The sequence below is a fragment of the Lonchura striata genome, chromosome 7 (genome assembly GCF_050655825.1).
Source record: "Lonchura striata isolate lonStrDom1 chromosome 7, ASM5065582v1, whole genome shotgun sequence".
In the NCBI taxonomy this organism is placed as follows: Eukaryota; Metazoa; Chordata; class Aves; order Passeriformes; family Estrildidae; genus Lonchura; species Lonchura striata.
Window position 1 is genome coordinate 13,877,351 of NC_140709.1, and position 15,614 is coordinate 13,892,964.

Sequence of the window (15,614 nt, forward strand, 5' to 3'; positions counted from 1 at the left end):
AAAGACAAACAAAAAAAGATTCAGGGAGTTATGAAGATACTAATGGAAAAACATGGGCTGAAGTGGGTTGAATTTTAAAATCACCCGGGACTATGATGAGGACAGGATCCCTCCTCAGGATTTTGGCTCAGGAAAATAAAACCTCCAGACACAAATATTCAGCTTATCTAGAATACAAGTGGCAATGCATATTGAGGTGTTTTTTGTTGGAGCTAATAAGATTAGACCTAGAGCCAAACAAAAATAACAGGAAGATGCCCCTGTGCCTTCAGTGAAATTTGGTCTGAGCTCTCCATCACTGCATGTAAATCTCTCTAAAAGAATTGGCTTTATTTGTCCTGACCATTTTGGTCATTTATACACTACACTGTCTAGAGCACCAAGAGAACAATCTAAAAAGGTCTTATATTAATTTCCTAGAGCCTCCTCTTTGCCTTTCTCATCTCTGCCATCTTATCTTCTCCCATATAATTTACTAGAGATGGACCTTCCAAAAGAGGGCACATATTGTACATGATTTATTACAACATTTTGTATTACTCCTACTTTGGGTCTGGACTGCTGCTAGGTGATGTGAAAATGCAGAATACAAAGGTGATCTTTAACCCACACAGTTTACAGTGTAAATATAAGATGAAGAAGCAGCAAGTAAACAGCAAAAGAGATCAGGATGTAGCAGTAGAAAAATAGTTGCAGCCCACCTATAACCCTGATGATAATATTTTCGCAGCCTTTACAAGAGAAGAGCTATGAAAATTCATCTGGAGACAAAATACAGGGTAGCTCTTTCCATCTCAGTGGGTGAAGCTATGTGGCACAAAGCCATTGTGTTTTCCAGCAAGTTAACAGTGCACAACTGAGACCAATTTTGTGAACTAATCAAAAGTACTGGCATCTCAGTAATGCACCAACTATGATGTGTTAGGCACTGACTGCAGAAAAACTTTACACTATTCTTGATGCATTCACTTTTCCTCACATGTTATGCACAGATTTTTTTCTGCAGTAGATAAGGGAAGCACAGATCTTGGTTTAGCAACTCTCTTCACTCTCTGGAGATCCCACTGTGGGTTCTAGCTCACTCTTAAGGTTATTTTCTGCAATAACAATGTACATTAGTAGAGTCATTAATCCAGAAGAGGAATATTTTTAGAAGAAAATGTTGCTCCTTCATCAAATTCAACTGGTGGATTCATAACACTCATATGTCCTTTTCAATTAATTTACAGATGGATTTTTCCAGGAAACATCTATGCTACCTCTTCCTGCAGGTTCACAGAAGAGAGTTTGGGCTTTGTTCTCCCTGATGGAGTGACAGTTGCTTCCCCCAGACCGATTACCTTTACAATTAGTAAGTAAAATTAATTTTCACACTTCATATGCTACCATGAGAATGACAGAAATGCTTAACATTTGTTAAATGTGTCACTAGAAAAGAAATAGACAAATGTGACACTATATTTTCAAAAGAGTTCAGTGTCTCTAAACCCTGTATTTGGAAAATTATGAAGTTCACAAAGAAAGCATTTGCTGGTTTGTTTCTGAAAGAAATCTAATCAGAGATGAATGAGAAAACTCTTGTTCAATATCTGATTCTTTGTGTTTGCTTTCTTACAGTGAGGAGTGGAAAATCCTAAATTATATTTTTTTGCCCAGAACACAATAGGGATTGAAAAAAACCACAACATTTTGCAGTTTTATAGAGACTGGAATCTTCCTAAGACTTTCTAATAGAAAACAAAGCCAAAATTTTGGTGGCCTTTTATATGAATTTGCCCACATGGATTCCTCAGTACCAGTAGATAAAGGTCATGTCTCTGTGTCCTCCAAACAGTACTAATAAATATTATCCTTTATTCCCCTTTCTTATTTCCTTAAAATAAGAAGGACCTTAGTATCTTTGAGGACAAATGTATCAATACAAATTGGTTAATAGCTTTCAAAACATTTTGTGGTAGTAAACTGAAACCAGAAAGATGGAAGACTGAAAGTGACACTACCTAAATGATGCATTTTTAGCAGACAAAGATCAAATTTATCCTTTGCTTCCTATGCAGCATTAGCAACTTTAGGATATTTCAAAGCATAAACATTAATATTATGGTTTGTTGAAAAGAACATTTATTACTGGGAGAAAAATTTAGCCATTCTTTTCTTTTTGAGAGGTACAAAAAGCCACTGAATACTAGAAAAAAAACTTGTCAGAAACTGCTGAGAATCCTTAAATGAATAGTGGGAAATGAAGCACAGCAAATATATAAATAAAATAAAATAAATAAAAACTGAACAAAATAAATCACAAAACATAGTATTTAAATAAAATAAAAATAAAAATAAAAATAAAAATAAAAATAAAAATAAAAATAAAAATAAAAATAAAAATAAAAATAAAAATAAAAATAAAATACATATAAAATTTTAAATGTAAAAAACTAAAATAAACTAATTAAATATAAAACAAAAACCTAATACGTAAAATAAAATAAAAAACTAAATAAGAGCAAAATAAAAAATTATAAAGAATGAAACAAATAAAGAAGATTAAAAAACTTAAAAAGCAAAAATTCAGATAATACATAATAAATTAATAATAAAAAAATAAAAATAGAATAAATAAAATTTTTTAAACTGAAAAAAAATTTTTAAAATAATAAAAATTTAAAAAGAAATTAAATAAATAAAATTAAGACGCCTCATTCCAGAAACAAAGCATTAATTCTTCAATTCCTAGCACCATTCTGACATGAATTCTCATTTACAGTGGTGTAAGTGAACCAATTAGAAAAAAGTATCTCTTTTCATATTTCAGAACTATTCCTAAAAGTCTTTTTGCTGACATTTAAGGTAAAAGGAATCAGGCTTCCAATCATCTCTGATATCTTTGGCCCCTGGTGTTTGTAAAAGAAACTGCATTTCTAGTGTCAGTGCAACATTTTAAAAATTCTTCCTTAATTTCTGTGTGAGGTGAAAATTCAGCCCTGCTATCGCTGAGGGCTCCATCCAAGTAGATAATCGTGTCACGCTTACATTGTGTAACAGAAAATGAATATTCTGGTTTTACTCTGATGTTAATTGCTGCCTTTTCCCTAACTAGATAGCAAGTGACCTTTACGTATCGTTACTGCTAAGTGGAAAGCTAGAATAATAATGTTATTTTAATTGATTTGTGAATTATTGAATAGGGTTATGAATTCTGAACCCTCTCTGACTGGGAGAATTGATTGCATACTCTGTTTACAATTTAGTATTTTCTATTTTTTTTAATCTCGTGCTCCTGTTTTGTATACATTCAAAGGATACCTAAAAACAAAAACATAACATTACCATTTAGAACAATTTATGTTGTGAATGTGTGAAAATGTTCTCAAGTACAAAACCCCAAATTTTATGTTTGGGAACCATGGGAAAATCACCTAACAGATTATTGCATGTCCCCAAAAAATCAGTGGATTATGCAACTATAGGCTTGGAAAACCTCTCAAGTGCTCACTCTGTCCCTTCTGGTAAACCCCAGTGATATTACACTTACCCAAATATTTTCTGACATGTTTCCCTACACAATTTTTAGGGTGTTTGAACAGTAAACAACAGTCTATCTCTTCTCTATGTAAGCTCTTCTAGTGCTTCACAATCCTTACTGCCACTTAATTTTACAGACTGAAATTTCAGCCTCCTGTCCTGCAATTTAATTCCTGGACTTTTTTAAGAACAGCAGAGTCCTTGATAGCTTTCCAAAGTGGAAGTTTTTAGCAATCACCTCTGCGTCCACCTTGTGGTAGTTTCATCAGAAAACCCCCCCTTATCTTGTTTTTGAGAAAACAATGTGAGAAACAATCAGAAGGTTTTCTATGGTCAGAATAAATTACAACGTGTATTTTTTTTGTAGTAGTAGCTACTGGGGAAGCCTTACCTGCTGAGGATAATAGAGCTGGGCCTTGCTATTCCTTGTTCCTATTTCCCTGTGCATTCTCTGTGGTTACCATCAGTCAAATTATCTTCTCCACTGATATTCTCAATGGGTTATTACCACTTGAGTAGTATGAAACCTACAGAGGCTTCCTCTAAGAGTTTGTCTGTTTCTGTACCAAAATTACCTGAGTGTTGATGTGCTCCTTTCCCTGCAGAGACCTGGGTGTCAAAAACCCTTGCTAGCAGCAAGTCCTGCACTGTGCTTTATTGCTCAGAGGATTTCTTTGGCTCCTTAGCACCCAGTTTTTCACCAGGGCCACCTTGCACTAGGAAGATCACCTCTAATTATTTCACAAAATTGCTTGATACACACAGGTGCACACTGTCCCTCTTTCTTCTCATTCCTCCCCCCCTGTAAGCTCTACTCACAGCTGTGAACTATGCCAGTGACGTCAATCATTCTTGTAAGTCTCAGTTTAATTAATTTAAATTAATTACTTCACCTAATACTTTTGGCATTGTATAAAGAATTGCAGGTACTTGATTTTTTGCTTATATAATTACAAACAAGCCATTTCCCCTTCTCATTTTCTCTATATTTGTGCCACTCAGTTCCATTTAAAAACAACCTAACTTGACTTAGGGCTATGGTAAAGTTTCTTCATAAGAAAGTATCTGTTGCTGACCTCAAAATGTGACTGGAACTGAAAGTCTCCTGTGGCAAAGCTGCAGAAGCAGGACCTTACTTGGCTCAATTACATGATGCAGCCTGCTTACCCTGTCACCCCTTTATGCTCATCATCTCACTGCAGTTCCATTTTAAAGTTTTGGTAATTAAATGTTTTTGGATAATTATGTGAGTGCATTCTGCCATTTCCTTAGATATTTCCAACAAAATTTTAGCATTCAATGGAAGAGGCACATCTGTTTTTGAAAACAATTAAATTATTAGACACAGAGTAATTCTGTTAGCCCTACAGATGACTTGAGAATTTTGACATATAATCAATAAACCTGGAATGTGAGAAATGGAAATTGGATTTGGAAGATTAACAAAGCCTGCCATTGAAAGATTGATTTTTGCATAAGAGTTTGCCTTAATCAGAATTCCTAAGGGGCCCAAGTAATAGCTAGTTAATATTGGTCAGAAAGAAATAATACAGAAAAAAAATATTGAGGAATGGAGTTCACAGCTTCCAAGGGCACCAAAAATGTTCTTATTCCACAGGTTTCATTAAAATAAAAACCATCTGTTTCTTTGTAGCTATGTTGCAGGATACTGTCAATTTTTTAAGTTTCTTTTAGCCAGAGTTCAAAATAAGAGCTGAAAACACAGATTTGTAGGGGGAAAACCGTTTCTACTCTACTAAAGGCTTAGTCTACTAAAGTAAAACAAGACTCAAGATTTCTGTAGCAGGGAGCATGGGACATCAGCACTTGCCCAGCATATCTTGATATTTTGCAATATTACTGCCTTTTTACAGGAATTCTTCCCAATATTAGAACAGGGCCTCTTGCTCAAATTTGATGATGATCCAACATGTAGACCTTTTAGAACTATTTGTGGTGTTAATTCAGAAAACTTAATGAGTGTCTAATTCAAAACATTTCAAACTGCAGCGTGTTTCTGTTATCATACCTCCCCCTGTGCCAAAGCATAAGCTGTTCCAGTAACAAATGGTAACTAAAGGCATGATCTGGAAATGTCCTGGCCGCTGGAACCTGGCTGCCCATGCTCCTGAAGGGTGAGAATGCCCTTGTGTGTTTGGGTTGTTGTAATTGGCATGTGCTGCATGCAATTTCTCACAGCAGTCTGGCAGCTCAGGGTTTTTGGGGTCCTTAACAGGCAATTTATATGGAGATTCAATTTTGGGACTAATATTTTCTGGACATAGAGGCCTTCAGTGTCCAACTGAAACAGTTTAATTAGCAGTAGAGATGCAGCTGAAAGAGGACCAAATTACTCAATGATTTAGAGCAGAATAATTTTGTTATTTGATTTACAGCATGGAAGAATTGCTCTAGTCATTGTACAGGTTCTGAGGTTTTTTCCTTTCATTTTTTTGAAAGATAATTTTTTTCAGGATTTTGTCACTCAGCAATTTGAAGAAGGAATACCCTCATCAGTCAAATCTCCATTAAAAAGTATAGGTTATTTTGTTCTTTTTGTATTAGACTGATGAATATGAAGGATCTTTCCTCAAATAAAAAAAATATTTTAACAGATTGTTAATAATCTTCAAGAAAGGATTTAGGAAACAACAGAAAAGACGATGATGTAAGTGTGATATTTTAAGCAGATAAACTGTTTTAAAATAATCTTCCCTTTAGTTTTTCTTAATCTAAGACAAACAGAATGGGAGTTTTATCCACCAACTCTATAAATAAGGTCTCTGAATTTCTTCTAAAAGCAATCAAATTGCCTTTATTTAGCTGCCTTCTGTGTCAACAAATGCTGAATTATGCATGGAGGCTATGATATTGTGATACTCACTTTTAGTGACCTTATAAAAGCCAGAGAGAAATCAATATGGATTGCAGAACTAAAAATGCTGGAAAGCTTGGTGATCTGAGTAAGCAGCCAAAGTCATGTTAAAAAAAAAGTCAGTGTCAAATTTCATTTTTAAGATTAAGTGAGCAGATGCTTCAAAAACTTGGTTGCTTCTTGGTGGGCTTTTTTGTTGGTTTTTGGGGGCTTGGGGGGTGTTTTGGTTTGGTTGGTTTTTGTTTTGTTTTTGTTTATTTTTAAAGAAAGATTGATCTGCATTAAAAACTTAATACATCTTTCAAAAAACTTTTTTATTCTTAGCCTCCATCATCACTGCAGCCTTAAAGTTATCACTTTATCTTTGCTATTGACTTTAACTGATTTCCATGTTTGCCTTTGTTTTGTTCCAGTGCTAAGGAAAAGGAAAAAACTCCAGATACTGCAGGAACTATTTCCCTACCAGAGACAAAGCACCTTTTGGGAGTCAAACTTTTCACAACAGTCAAATGAAAATGTATTCTGAAGAGTTTTGTTCCATTAGTTTCTTTTCTCTCCTTTCACATACATTTTTTCTTTGTCCTCCAGATCTGCTGCACCAACAGGTTCCACAATTGAATCAATCTCTGTGGTGAAAAGTTAATCTTTGTTTGCTTAATCTGGTTACCTTTTGATTGCAGTTGTTCCTAGTTATTGTGTTGTAAGATAGTGAATACACATTCTGTGTACATTTTTCCTATTACAGTTCATGCATTCCTACCATACACTCTAAAAATCTTTTTTATTTTCTACTCAGCATTTGGTCTGTGTAAGCCATTCAATTTTTTTGATCTGCCTTTTTGCCCTTCTCTGTACTTTTACTCATGCTGTTAAATCCTTTGGGATGAGATGGCCAGAAGTGTGTTCAATATTCAAGACATAACACAGCCTTAGACAATGGCACAGTGATGTTCTGTGCTTTGTTATCTAATCCTTCAATAATAACTTACAATATTTAATCTGACAACTCATTAGCTTTTGAGATCTGAACAGAGGTTTACAATGAATTATACACAAAAAAATCAAATATATCTAAAAAAAGCTTTGTCCATATTATAATGCAATAATACTCATAGATCAGAGCTAAAATTTCACAACCACCTGCTCAGAATAGCTAATATATCTCAATAGAACTGAATAACCATGGAATAGTTTTCAAAACTCTAGCATTGAAATAAAAGAGATACCTGACTTGATCCAGAGAAGAGAGAGGTTATTTAGAGTTGGAAAGAAGGAAAAATATATATCATCATAGATGATGTTAGTTGCAAATTAAAGGAAAGAATCTCTGATTTACTAAAGAAAGTGGAACATAGATGTTGTTATGGTAAATTGTTAATTAAAATGCAAAAGATGAGTCTGACTACAAGAAATGAGGTGAAATGATTATGATGCTTGGCTATTTTAAACTTTTGTGATTTATTTAACAAAATTTCTAGCTTCCAAGGTACAGATGAACTCAATTTGCTATCCTTAGACTTCTTTCCCTCAAAGTGGTTCTCTTGCCAGTTGACTTAAAAATAGATGTTGCTATTGTATTTTTTTTAAATGCACCCTGCACAGTGGCAACTGCAGCCAGGGAGGAGGAGTGACAGTATGTGAGACATTGCCCTGAAGCCTGTGGTGCAGACAATGGTGAGTCAGGCTGTTCCCCTGCAGCTCTCTGAGGTCCACCAGCAAATTCTGTGAAACTTAGTAGCATTCATAAAAGGCCTAAAATATCAAGCATAGTTTAAAAGTATTCCCCCTTTTCTTATTTAATTTTTCTCTCATTTTCTGGCATTTTCTGGTTTATAGGAAAAAAAAGTGGGGAATAGTTCAGCATTTAGGAAGTTTACGTCTATCCAACTTTGATTTATGAGTCAATCAGGCTTTTCTGCCTTTTTTGTTTTTACCCTCCCAGAAACCAATAATCATGCAATGAGTCAGAGAGCTCATTCCTTCACTCACTTTTTATGATAGTAACTGCTTTGACTTTGGCAAATCAAAACTGTCGTAAGAGGTAGTTATTATGTAAGCAAAAGCTTTGTCAGAACAGTTCTGATTAATTCTTCCACACAATGGTGATAATAAAGTGAGATATAAATAAATATGTCATAGGTAGCTCAGTTGACTACTAGAAGAATGATGCAAAAGTCCCAATTAATTGCATACAAATAGTTTACTTCAAGACAACTTCCTGCAGGAGTCTTTAAAACCTGATACCAAGTTATTAATGAGGATTACTAAATAAAGCAAATCTCTATGCACTTTAATTGACATCAAAAGCTTTGTGTAAGCAAATAAAATTAATTATTTTATTGGAAAACCTGATATAGCTTGTTTTGTATTTTCTGCCAAAATACATTTTTTTCTAGCCAAATTGAGACCTAACTGAAAAATTTATTTTGGTGTGGACTTTTTAACGTAGAAAGAAGATAGCAAAGCAGTGATTTATCCTATGAAGGACCTGGTCTTCATTCAACTATTAAAGAAAATGAAAATAATGAAGAGGGTTTGGCATAGAGCTACCAGGGTCTTTTTAAAAGACAGATGAAGTAAACTAAGAAGCACTTGGGTATCATGCATGTCCCACTGTAATTATTGCTCTATTAAGGTTTTGTCTCCTGAGCAATCACTGACTGCTCAGATCTTCTAATGAATATTTAAAATATATGGCAAAATAGATGCTTCAGTTATCACCAGATCTCTTTGAAGGTATAGGCAAGATAATTTGTCTGTCAGAATATAAAATAATGGAGAAGATTGTTTTCTCCTTGCACATCATGAAAGCATTGATCAAAAAAAAATGTTTTAATGAACAAGAATAACGCTTACCTTGACATTTGCTAGCATATTGAAGATTTCATGAATAAATAGTAGGAAATAAACATACCTTTAAGCACTCCAATTGTACTGAAGCATGACATTTTAATTTCCTTAAGCCTTGGATCTTCTAGTCATCTGCATCAATGACACATCAGAGCCTCTAGAACTCTGTTCTTGGGTTTGACTTTTCATTGGTATTTTGCTTCTATGAACTACACTTTACAGTGTTTTTCAGAAGTCAGTCAATTTGCAAAATTGATCTCATCAAGATTCTTCTTTCTCATGCCAAACACACCATGCTATAGCAGTGCTGCAGAGTGCACCAATTCCTGCAGGAAGTAGGTTGGGAAATCTGATTCAAGATTGAATGCATTCAAAATTCCTGTAGATAAATTTGTTTATATAGTATACTGTATTCCTACATGTTTTTTCAAGCATAGATCCCTGATCAGAGCCAGTCTTACAGAGTCTGGGAACAGAGAAATACTGTTTTCCTTTCCTTACTTTCAAGAAGTGGCTGGCTCTCCACCCAGCATAACTCTTTGGGCCGCTACACTTTCCTTCACCCTTCATTTGTCCTATTTCAGATCCCTTGTCCCTGGGAGAAAACACAGTTATACCTTAGAATGGTTGTGTTTGATGGTTTCTTTGGGCTGATGAAATAGTGAGGCAATAGACAGGTTCCACATATGCATCTTAACATTGCACAGAGCCATCAGCCTTTGGCAATAAGAGCAATTAACATTCTGGTCAGTCTTTTAACAGGCATGTACTGCATCAGAAGTCATACACTGCTCCAGGCAGTTGAGGAAGACATAGACCACAAGAGTCCATCTCCAGATCTCTGATCAAATGCCTTCATTGCAAATCTTGGAGACATTACATATGTCCTAACATATGACATCATCTCCTTAAAGCCTAAAAAAAGTTATAATGGGAGCTTATATTTTTAACTACTGAGAGTCTGTGTTTTTATGGAAAACATGTCCCAATTTTCACTACAGTTCTGATAGCTCAAAATTAATTTGTTACTTTGGAGGGCTTTTTTTCTTAACAGCTTTTATAAATACATTTCAGGTTCATCATTATTCCTCCTCCTCCAAGGCAGACAGACCTGAAACTCAAATTGTTTTTATGAGGTTTTCCCCATTCTACTTGGGCCCTTTACAACTTCTCTCCTTGTTCAGCCCCTAATTCTAGAAATGTGAGGTACCTCCCAGGGATTTGCAGAACATGCGTTAATTATGCTCAGCAGACATGATGAAGTTTCTTGCAACTTGCTCTAGGAAACTGGCTTGAATGCTGGGGAACTTGATTGCTGATTTTATTTTTGTCAGCTGCAAGTTTGTTTTTTTTTTGAAAGACACCTGAGTTTCATGCTGTCCCAGTTATAAAATGCTTCAAGGCAAACATCACCTTAAACTACATATTTTTGTATTAAAACATAGGATTCTTCAGTTCTTTACAGATTGTGATCTTTCTTCAGAGCAAATAATGCCATTCTTTTATTCTTTGTTCTCAAATTTTTTTTCAAGGCTACATCCAAAGTGCTTGGCTTGTTTACCCTATTCTTAAGGCTCTTTTTTTGCTTCTCAGGAGATCAAAACCACTCAACTGAAATTCCTTTAGTGATGGAAACTAGGCAGACTTTTTTGTTTTAAAACAAACAAACAAACAAAAAAAAAAAAAAACTCAACAAAAAATCAAGACACATATTAAATTTAATTAGTTTAGCCTTTTACTCAATATTAAAGATGTCAAAAAGTTTCCTCCCTCCCTAGTAATTTTCTTAGGGCAGCAGAAGAAAATCATCTTAATATTATCTAAAACATCTTTTCAGAAGCTTAGGTCTTTGCTTATGAATGCTACCAAAGACCATATTCAAAATTACAAGTCAAATCATTTCCAGTTGCATTTGCCATAGCATCCTCCAGCCCATGTTTGTACTGATCTATCATCAAATTCTGGAGGCAGTGTTAAAGCAAATTGATCAAGTCCTCTAAAAATGCATTGAAATTCAGATCCTCTTCTGGTGAGTATTACCAGACACAAAACAACACTTGATAGAACACATTTCAGCACCTCAAGGTATTTTCAATAGCAACAGTCACATTCATTTGCAGTCTCAGAATGAGGAAAACATCAAACTATACTTCTTTCATTAAAGTTTGGAAAGGAATGATGTTTTGACATCTTAAAGTAAAGCCAAGTGGCTAAATAATCCTCCACTAAGAGGGCTCAGTTCCATCCTCTCCCCTATATTATTACACTTTGTCCCACAAAAAATTACTTTTACCCTTGTAAGCAATCTGCTATGGATGTAAAAAATCAACTTTCATGCATGCAAATATGTGTCATTATCCTTAGCGCAGCACCAGTCACGGATTTGCTGTATAAGCCACAGCAGAGTGCCTAGAATTCTGCTAAAATTTATTGTATGTTCTCCTCAGAAATATTTAGGAGCTGCAAATTATATCTATGCACACACACACACATAGATACACACACATACTTTTACAGCAGGAGAGAGAGAGAGACTGCTCTCACCCTTTTTGCCTAAAATATGTTGTGCTTTTTTATTCTTCACTCTCCTTTCCAAAGCAACATTTTGCAGAGACTCGGACTGAAATGTGAATGTTTTTCACTAGCAATCTTCTGGCAGCTCTTGTAACTTTCTCAAGGACAAAGTTAAGGGCATAAGTAATTAGGCACGCACTGATAATGCACATACAAATCCAGATGCCATACTGAGCAGCCTCTCTCTCCATTCCTCTTTTTATCTTTGTTGAATTCAATTTAGTTAATGTTTTATTTTGTTGGTTTTAAATCATCTCCAGGAGCACACAACTCCTTTAAGATCCTTGGGTAATCCAAACTGTAGCAATTAGTAGCTATCAGCTACCCATGAGGTGGCTGGGATTGATACAGAACTGGATTAGGGCTGTTTGCAAATAGGCAGTGAAACATGGAGCTTCACCAACTTTACAATGAAATCAGAACAAGGTCATGACCAGTGAGGACAGCTCCAAATCTGTTGACACTCACTAACTAGCACTACTACTCATCCATCACAATGTTGTCCCAGTGCTGTACTGAGCACAACTGTTGGAAATCTATGCCATTATGCTCTTTGCCAGGCTTTCCTTCAGTATTTCATCTGAGCTGCCCAAGGCAGGATTCCTCCCCTCCCTGCAGCACAGTGCCCAGCACAGCAGGATCCCAACAGTCTGGGCAACACAAATGCTGCCATAGTACTTGAAAAAAAGAAATAACAACAGAAAATAGTCAAGAGAAAATCCTGGAGCTCCTGCTGGAAAACATAATCTCAAAACACGGACAAGCAAACAAAAAGTGCACAAGCATAGTGCACTGAAAGGAAGAAGAGTAAGAAGAGAGAAGAGTAGGAAAATGTGGCCAAAACAAGCAATATCTCTCTAATACAGGTCCACCTCAAAAGTGACACCACTGCTTGAATACATTCAAACTTAAATATTGATGATTCCTAAAACATGTCATCAATAGATTCACATCCACTAATCAGAGCTTTATTGCAACAGATTTAGCCCATCATTCGTACCTTCAACCAGATTTGTTTGTTCCTCACAGCCCTCTCAAATGTATCAGGCTATTTGTATAGCTGGAGCTCAAAATTAATTTTCAAAAGACTAAATATTTTAAAAATAAAGAACAAAAGAATATGTCAAAAAAACCAGTACTTATACACAAAAGGTAAAGCAACTTTCTGAAAAGCAATTTCAGCTCTTACATCAGATTTCAGACCTGCTTCCGTGAAAAATGCCAGACTGTGAGGTTAATGCAAAGATGTTGATTTGTTGTCTTTGAAACTCCCCAGTAGTAAGCAGCCCCAGTCTTAACAGCTCTTTTAAAGAAGGGTCAACATCTATCCTTGTCCCAAGTCTTTGATGACTGTAGCATTTAATTAGATTTTTAAAGCTTAGGTACCTTAGCAAAACAATTTACCACACACATAGATCAGAAGATAAAATCCTACCCTCACAGTCTCCAATTTAATCCTTTAGAGGGCATATCTAGAGGTTGGCAGCTCTGATCATTGAGCATTGGTTCCCTGAACAATGACTGCTTCATAAAGGATTCTTTCTTTTAAAGATTATTGTGGGGTCATTTGTAGACAGACTTGTGTTTCAAGTAAGAATATCTTTGTTCCTCTTTGACTCAGTTAATATATCAAGTCCCTGTCAGTAATGCCAGCATGCTCTATCCACTCTTCTGGTACCTACACAGGATTTCAAGTGTTCACTACAGATCCTACTCCTACTATTTGTGCTTAAACAGCTTGAAAGGGAAACAGACCTTATAAGACCATTCCTACAGACAAAAATGCTACTTATTTTCTACTACTGGGAAGCAATCATCAGCTGTTAATTTACCATGGGAATCCTTTTCAGGGACATGGCAAAGTAAATCTGGATTCCACACCCAGTCCAGGGGTGCTTCCTCTCACCTTAAAACTGCAACATCCTGCCATGTACCAATGTGCAAAGGACTAGCAGGCCCACAGTATTTATGTCATTTCCTTAAAAGCAAAACAAAGGGGAAAAGGTCAAGCAAAAACACTGAAAAACTGCAATCTTTTATGATTAATTCTGAGTCTGACAAAGAGTCCAAGATAAGAAACAGTAAGTTCATACTGTAGCATGGAGGAATCAACAGTCAAAAATACAAACTTCCTGAATTACAGTAGCAAAGCACTGGAATCAATCCCAGGGAAAGGCGCAGGTAGCCCTGCCACTGGAAGCCTTCAAGAAGACAGACACAAGTGGAGTTGATTCTGCACTGGAACAAGGGAATAGATGTCCCTGTAGTCCTGTTCTCTGTGATTTGGTGGGAAGGGGCTAGAATACAATAGTAATCAAAATGATCAGCAGTCTTTTGTGAGAGAAAAACATTTTAGCAGACCTTCACCTGGCAGTAAAATGTAACACAAGTGCCTGGTCTCTTTAACAGCCTTGGTCATGATTTGATATTAAGGCAATATGAGGGAATGTTCTTGGTTAAAAAAGCATAACTATTTCCTACACACTGTGTTTATGAGCATTTTCAGAAACTGCAAGTTTTCTTTCCCCACAGGGAAGGCATGCTGTGATTTACGAACTGTAATAGTGAGCTTAATTGGGAAGGAGATATCATTGTTGACAACTTTGTCTTCACCTAGTGACTAATGGAATAAATCTGCAGGGAGCATTTATTCACTCCCCATCAGGGTTTTGGACAGTGGCTTTTGGAGGCCACATAATTTCTAATGTCTTTGCAATACAGCTTGCATGCTTAGGCCATTGCCACTGCATCCATGAAGGGCTGTCCCCAGAGCCCCAGCCTCACCAGCAGGGCTGCTCAGCTGGATAACAGGGACTGGATAACAGAGGGTGAAGGACTGGACCACAGTGCAGATATCCACCTACATCATGCAATGGTGTGTCACACAGACACCTCCAACCCCAGGAACCTTGAGTCCACTACAAGGTCCAGATCAATCAGCAGATTGATCAGGTGGGTCTAGGGCAATTTGGCCCAGGGTTAAATATCTTAAGGCAAGCACTACATGAAGAGGACATGTCAGAAACTGAATATGAACAGCACCAGATACAATTAGCTTGGCTGTCTGTCAACCATATGCCTTTACTGATTCTAGCTGGGGAGGGGTGTTCTAAAATGGGTCCAGCTGGTTTGGCATTTGTTGTTTATTTAGTGACAAAACATTAATTTAGAAGGCAGACATTTAAGCTTTCTCTTTAACATATTTTCATTATCATTATAGTTCCTGCTAGTGTACTTCCCCTCCACTATGACCAATTTCAGTCATTCGGGACTGAGTTCACAGAGACAAGGGACCCACATCAGATACATCCATGTTATAGGAATGGGGCTCAAATGAGTGGTGTATTATATTCCCTGTCTAGAGGAACGCAATCTCACCATGTGTCTAAAGTCTATCAGGTTGTTTAAGGTGATGCAGAGGACATCCTCAATCAGAATTCACTGTTCATAGGCTAGACCCTGCAGATTCTTAAGTAAACAGAGTATTCATTGAACTAATGGAGCACTCAAGCATGTAAACTCACATAATTGTTTGCATGACATCAGTCACAGGCATCTCAGAACAAACTCTGCACTGCTTGTATTGACAAGTGCCTCATAAACAGCACAGACTGAATGTCACTGTCATTCTGGGCAATATATTCCTGCCAGTATGAGGGCAGAGATTATTGTCATGAGCTGCAGTCCCTCTTCAGACTGGGGATTTTTGCTTTCTGTTGGCTGATACAAGATGGCTTGCATTGTAAAAGGAGGTTTTTACAGGACAAGTGAACTTTTACAGGAGAAGAGTAGAACT

General features: G+C 36.2%; 1 long non-coding RNA gene across 1 annotated transcript in view; it reads right to left on the reverse strand.

The window, feature by feature from the left end:
• LOC146766888 (uncharacterized) overlaps nucleotides 1-15,614 on the reverse strand; it is a 48,009-nt gene that overhangs the window by 19,223 nt on the left and 13,172 nt on the right. The window contains exon 3 of the long non-coding RNA XR_014956505.1: nucleotides 1-9,570. This exon is cut by the window's left edge and continues 19,223 nt beyond it. This is a non-coding gene — a long non-coding RNA (uncharacterized LOC146766888). The remainder of the gene's footprint in view (nucleotides 9,571-15,614) is intronic.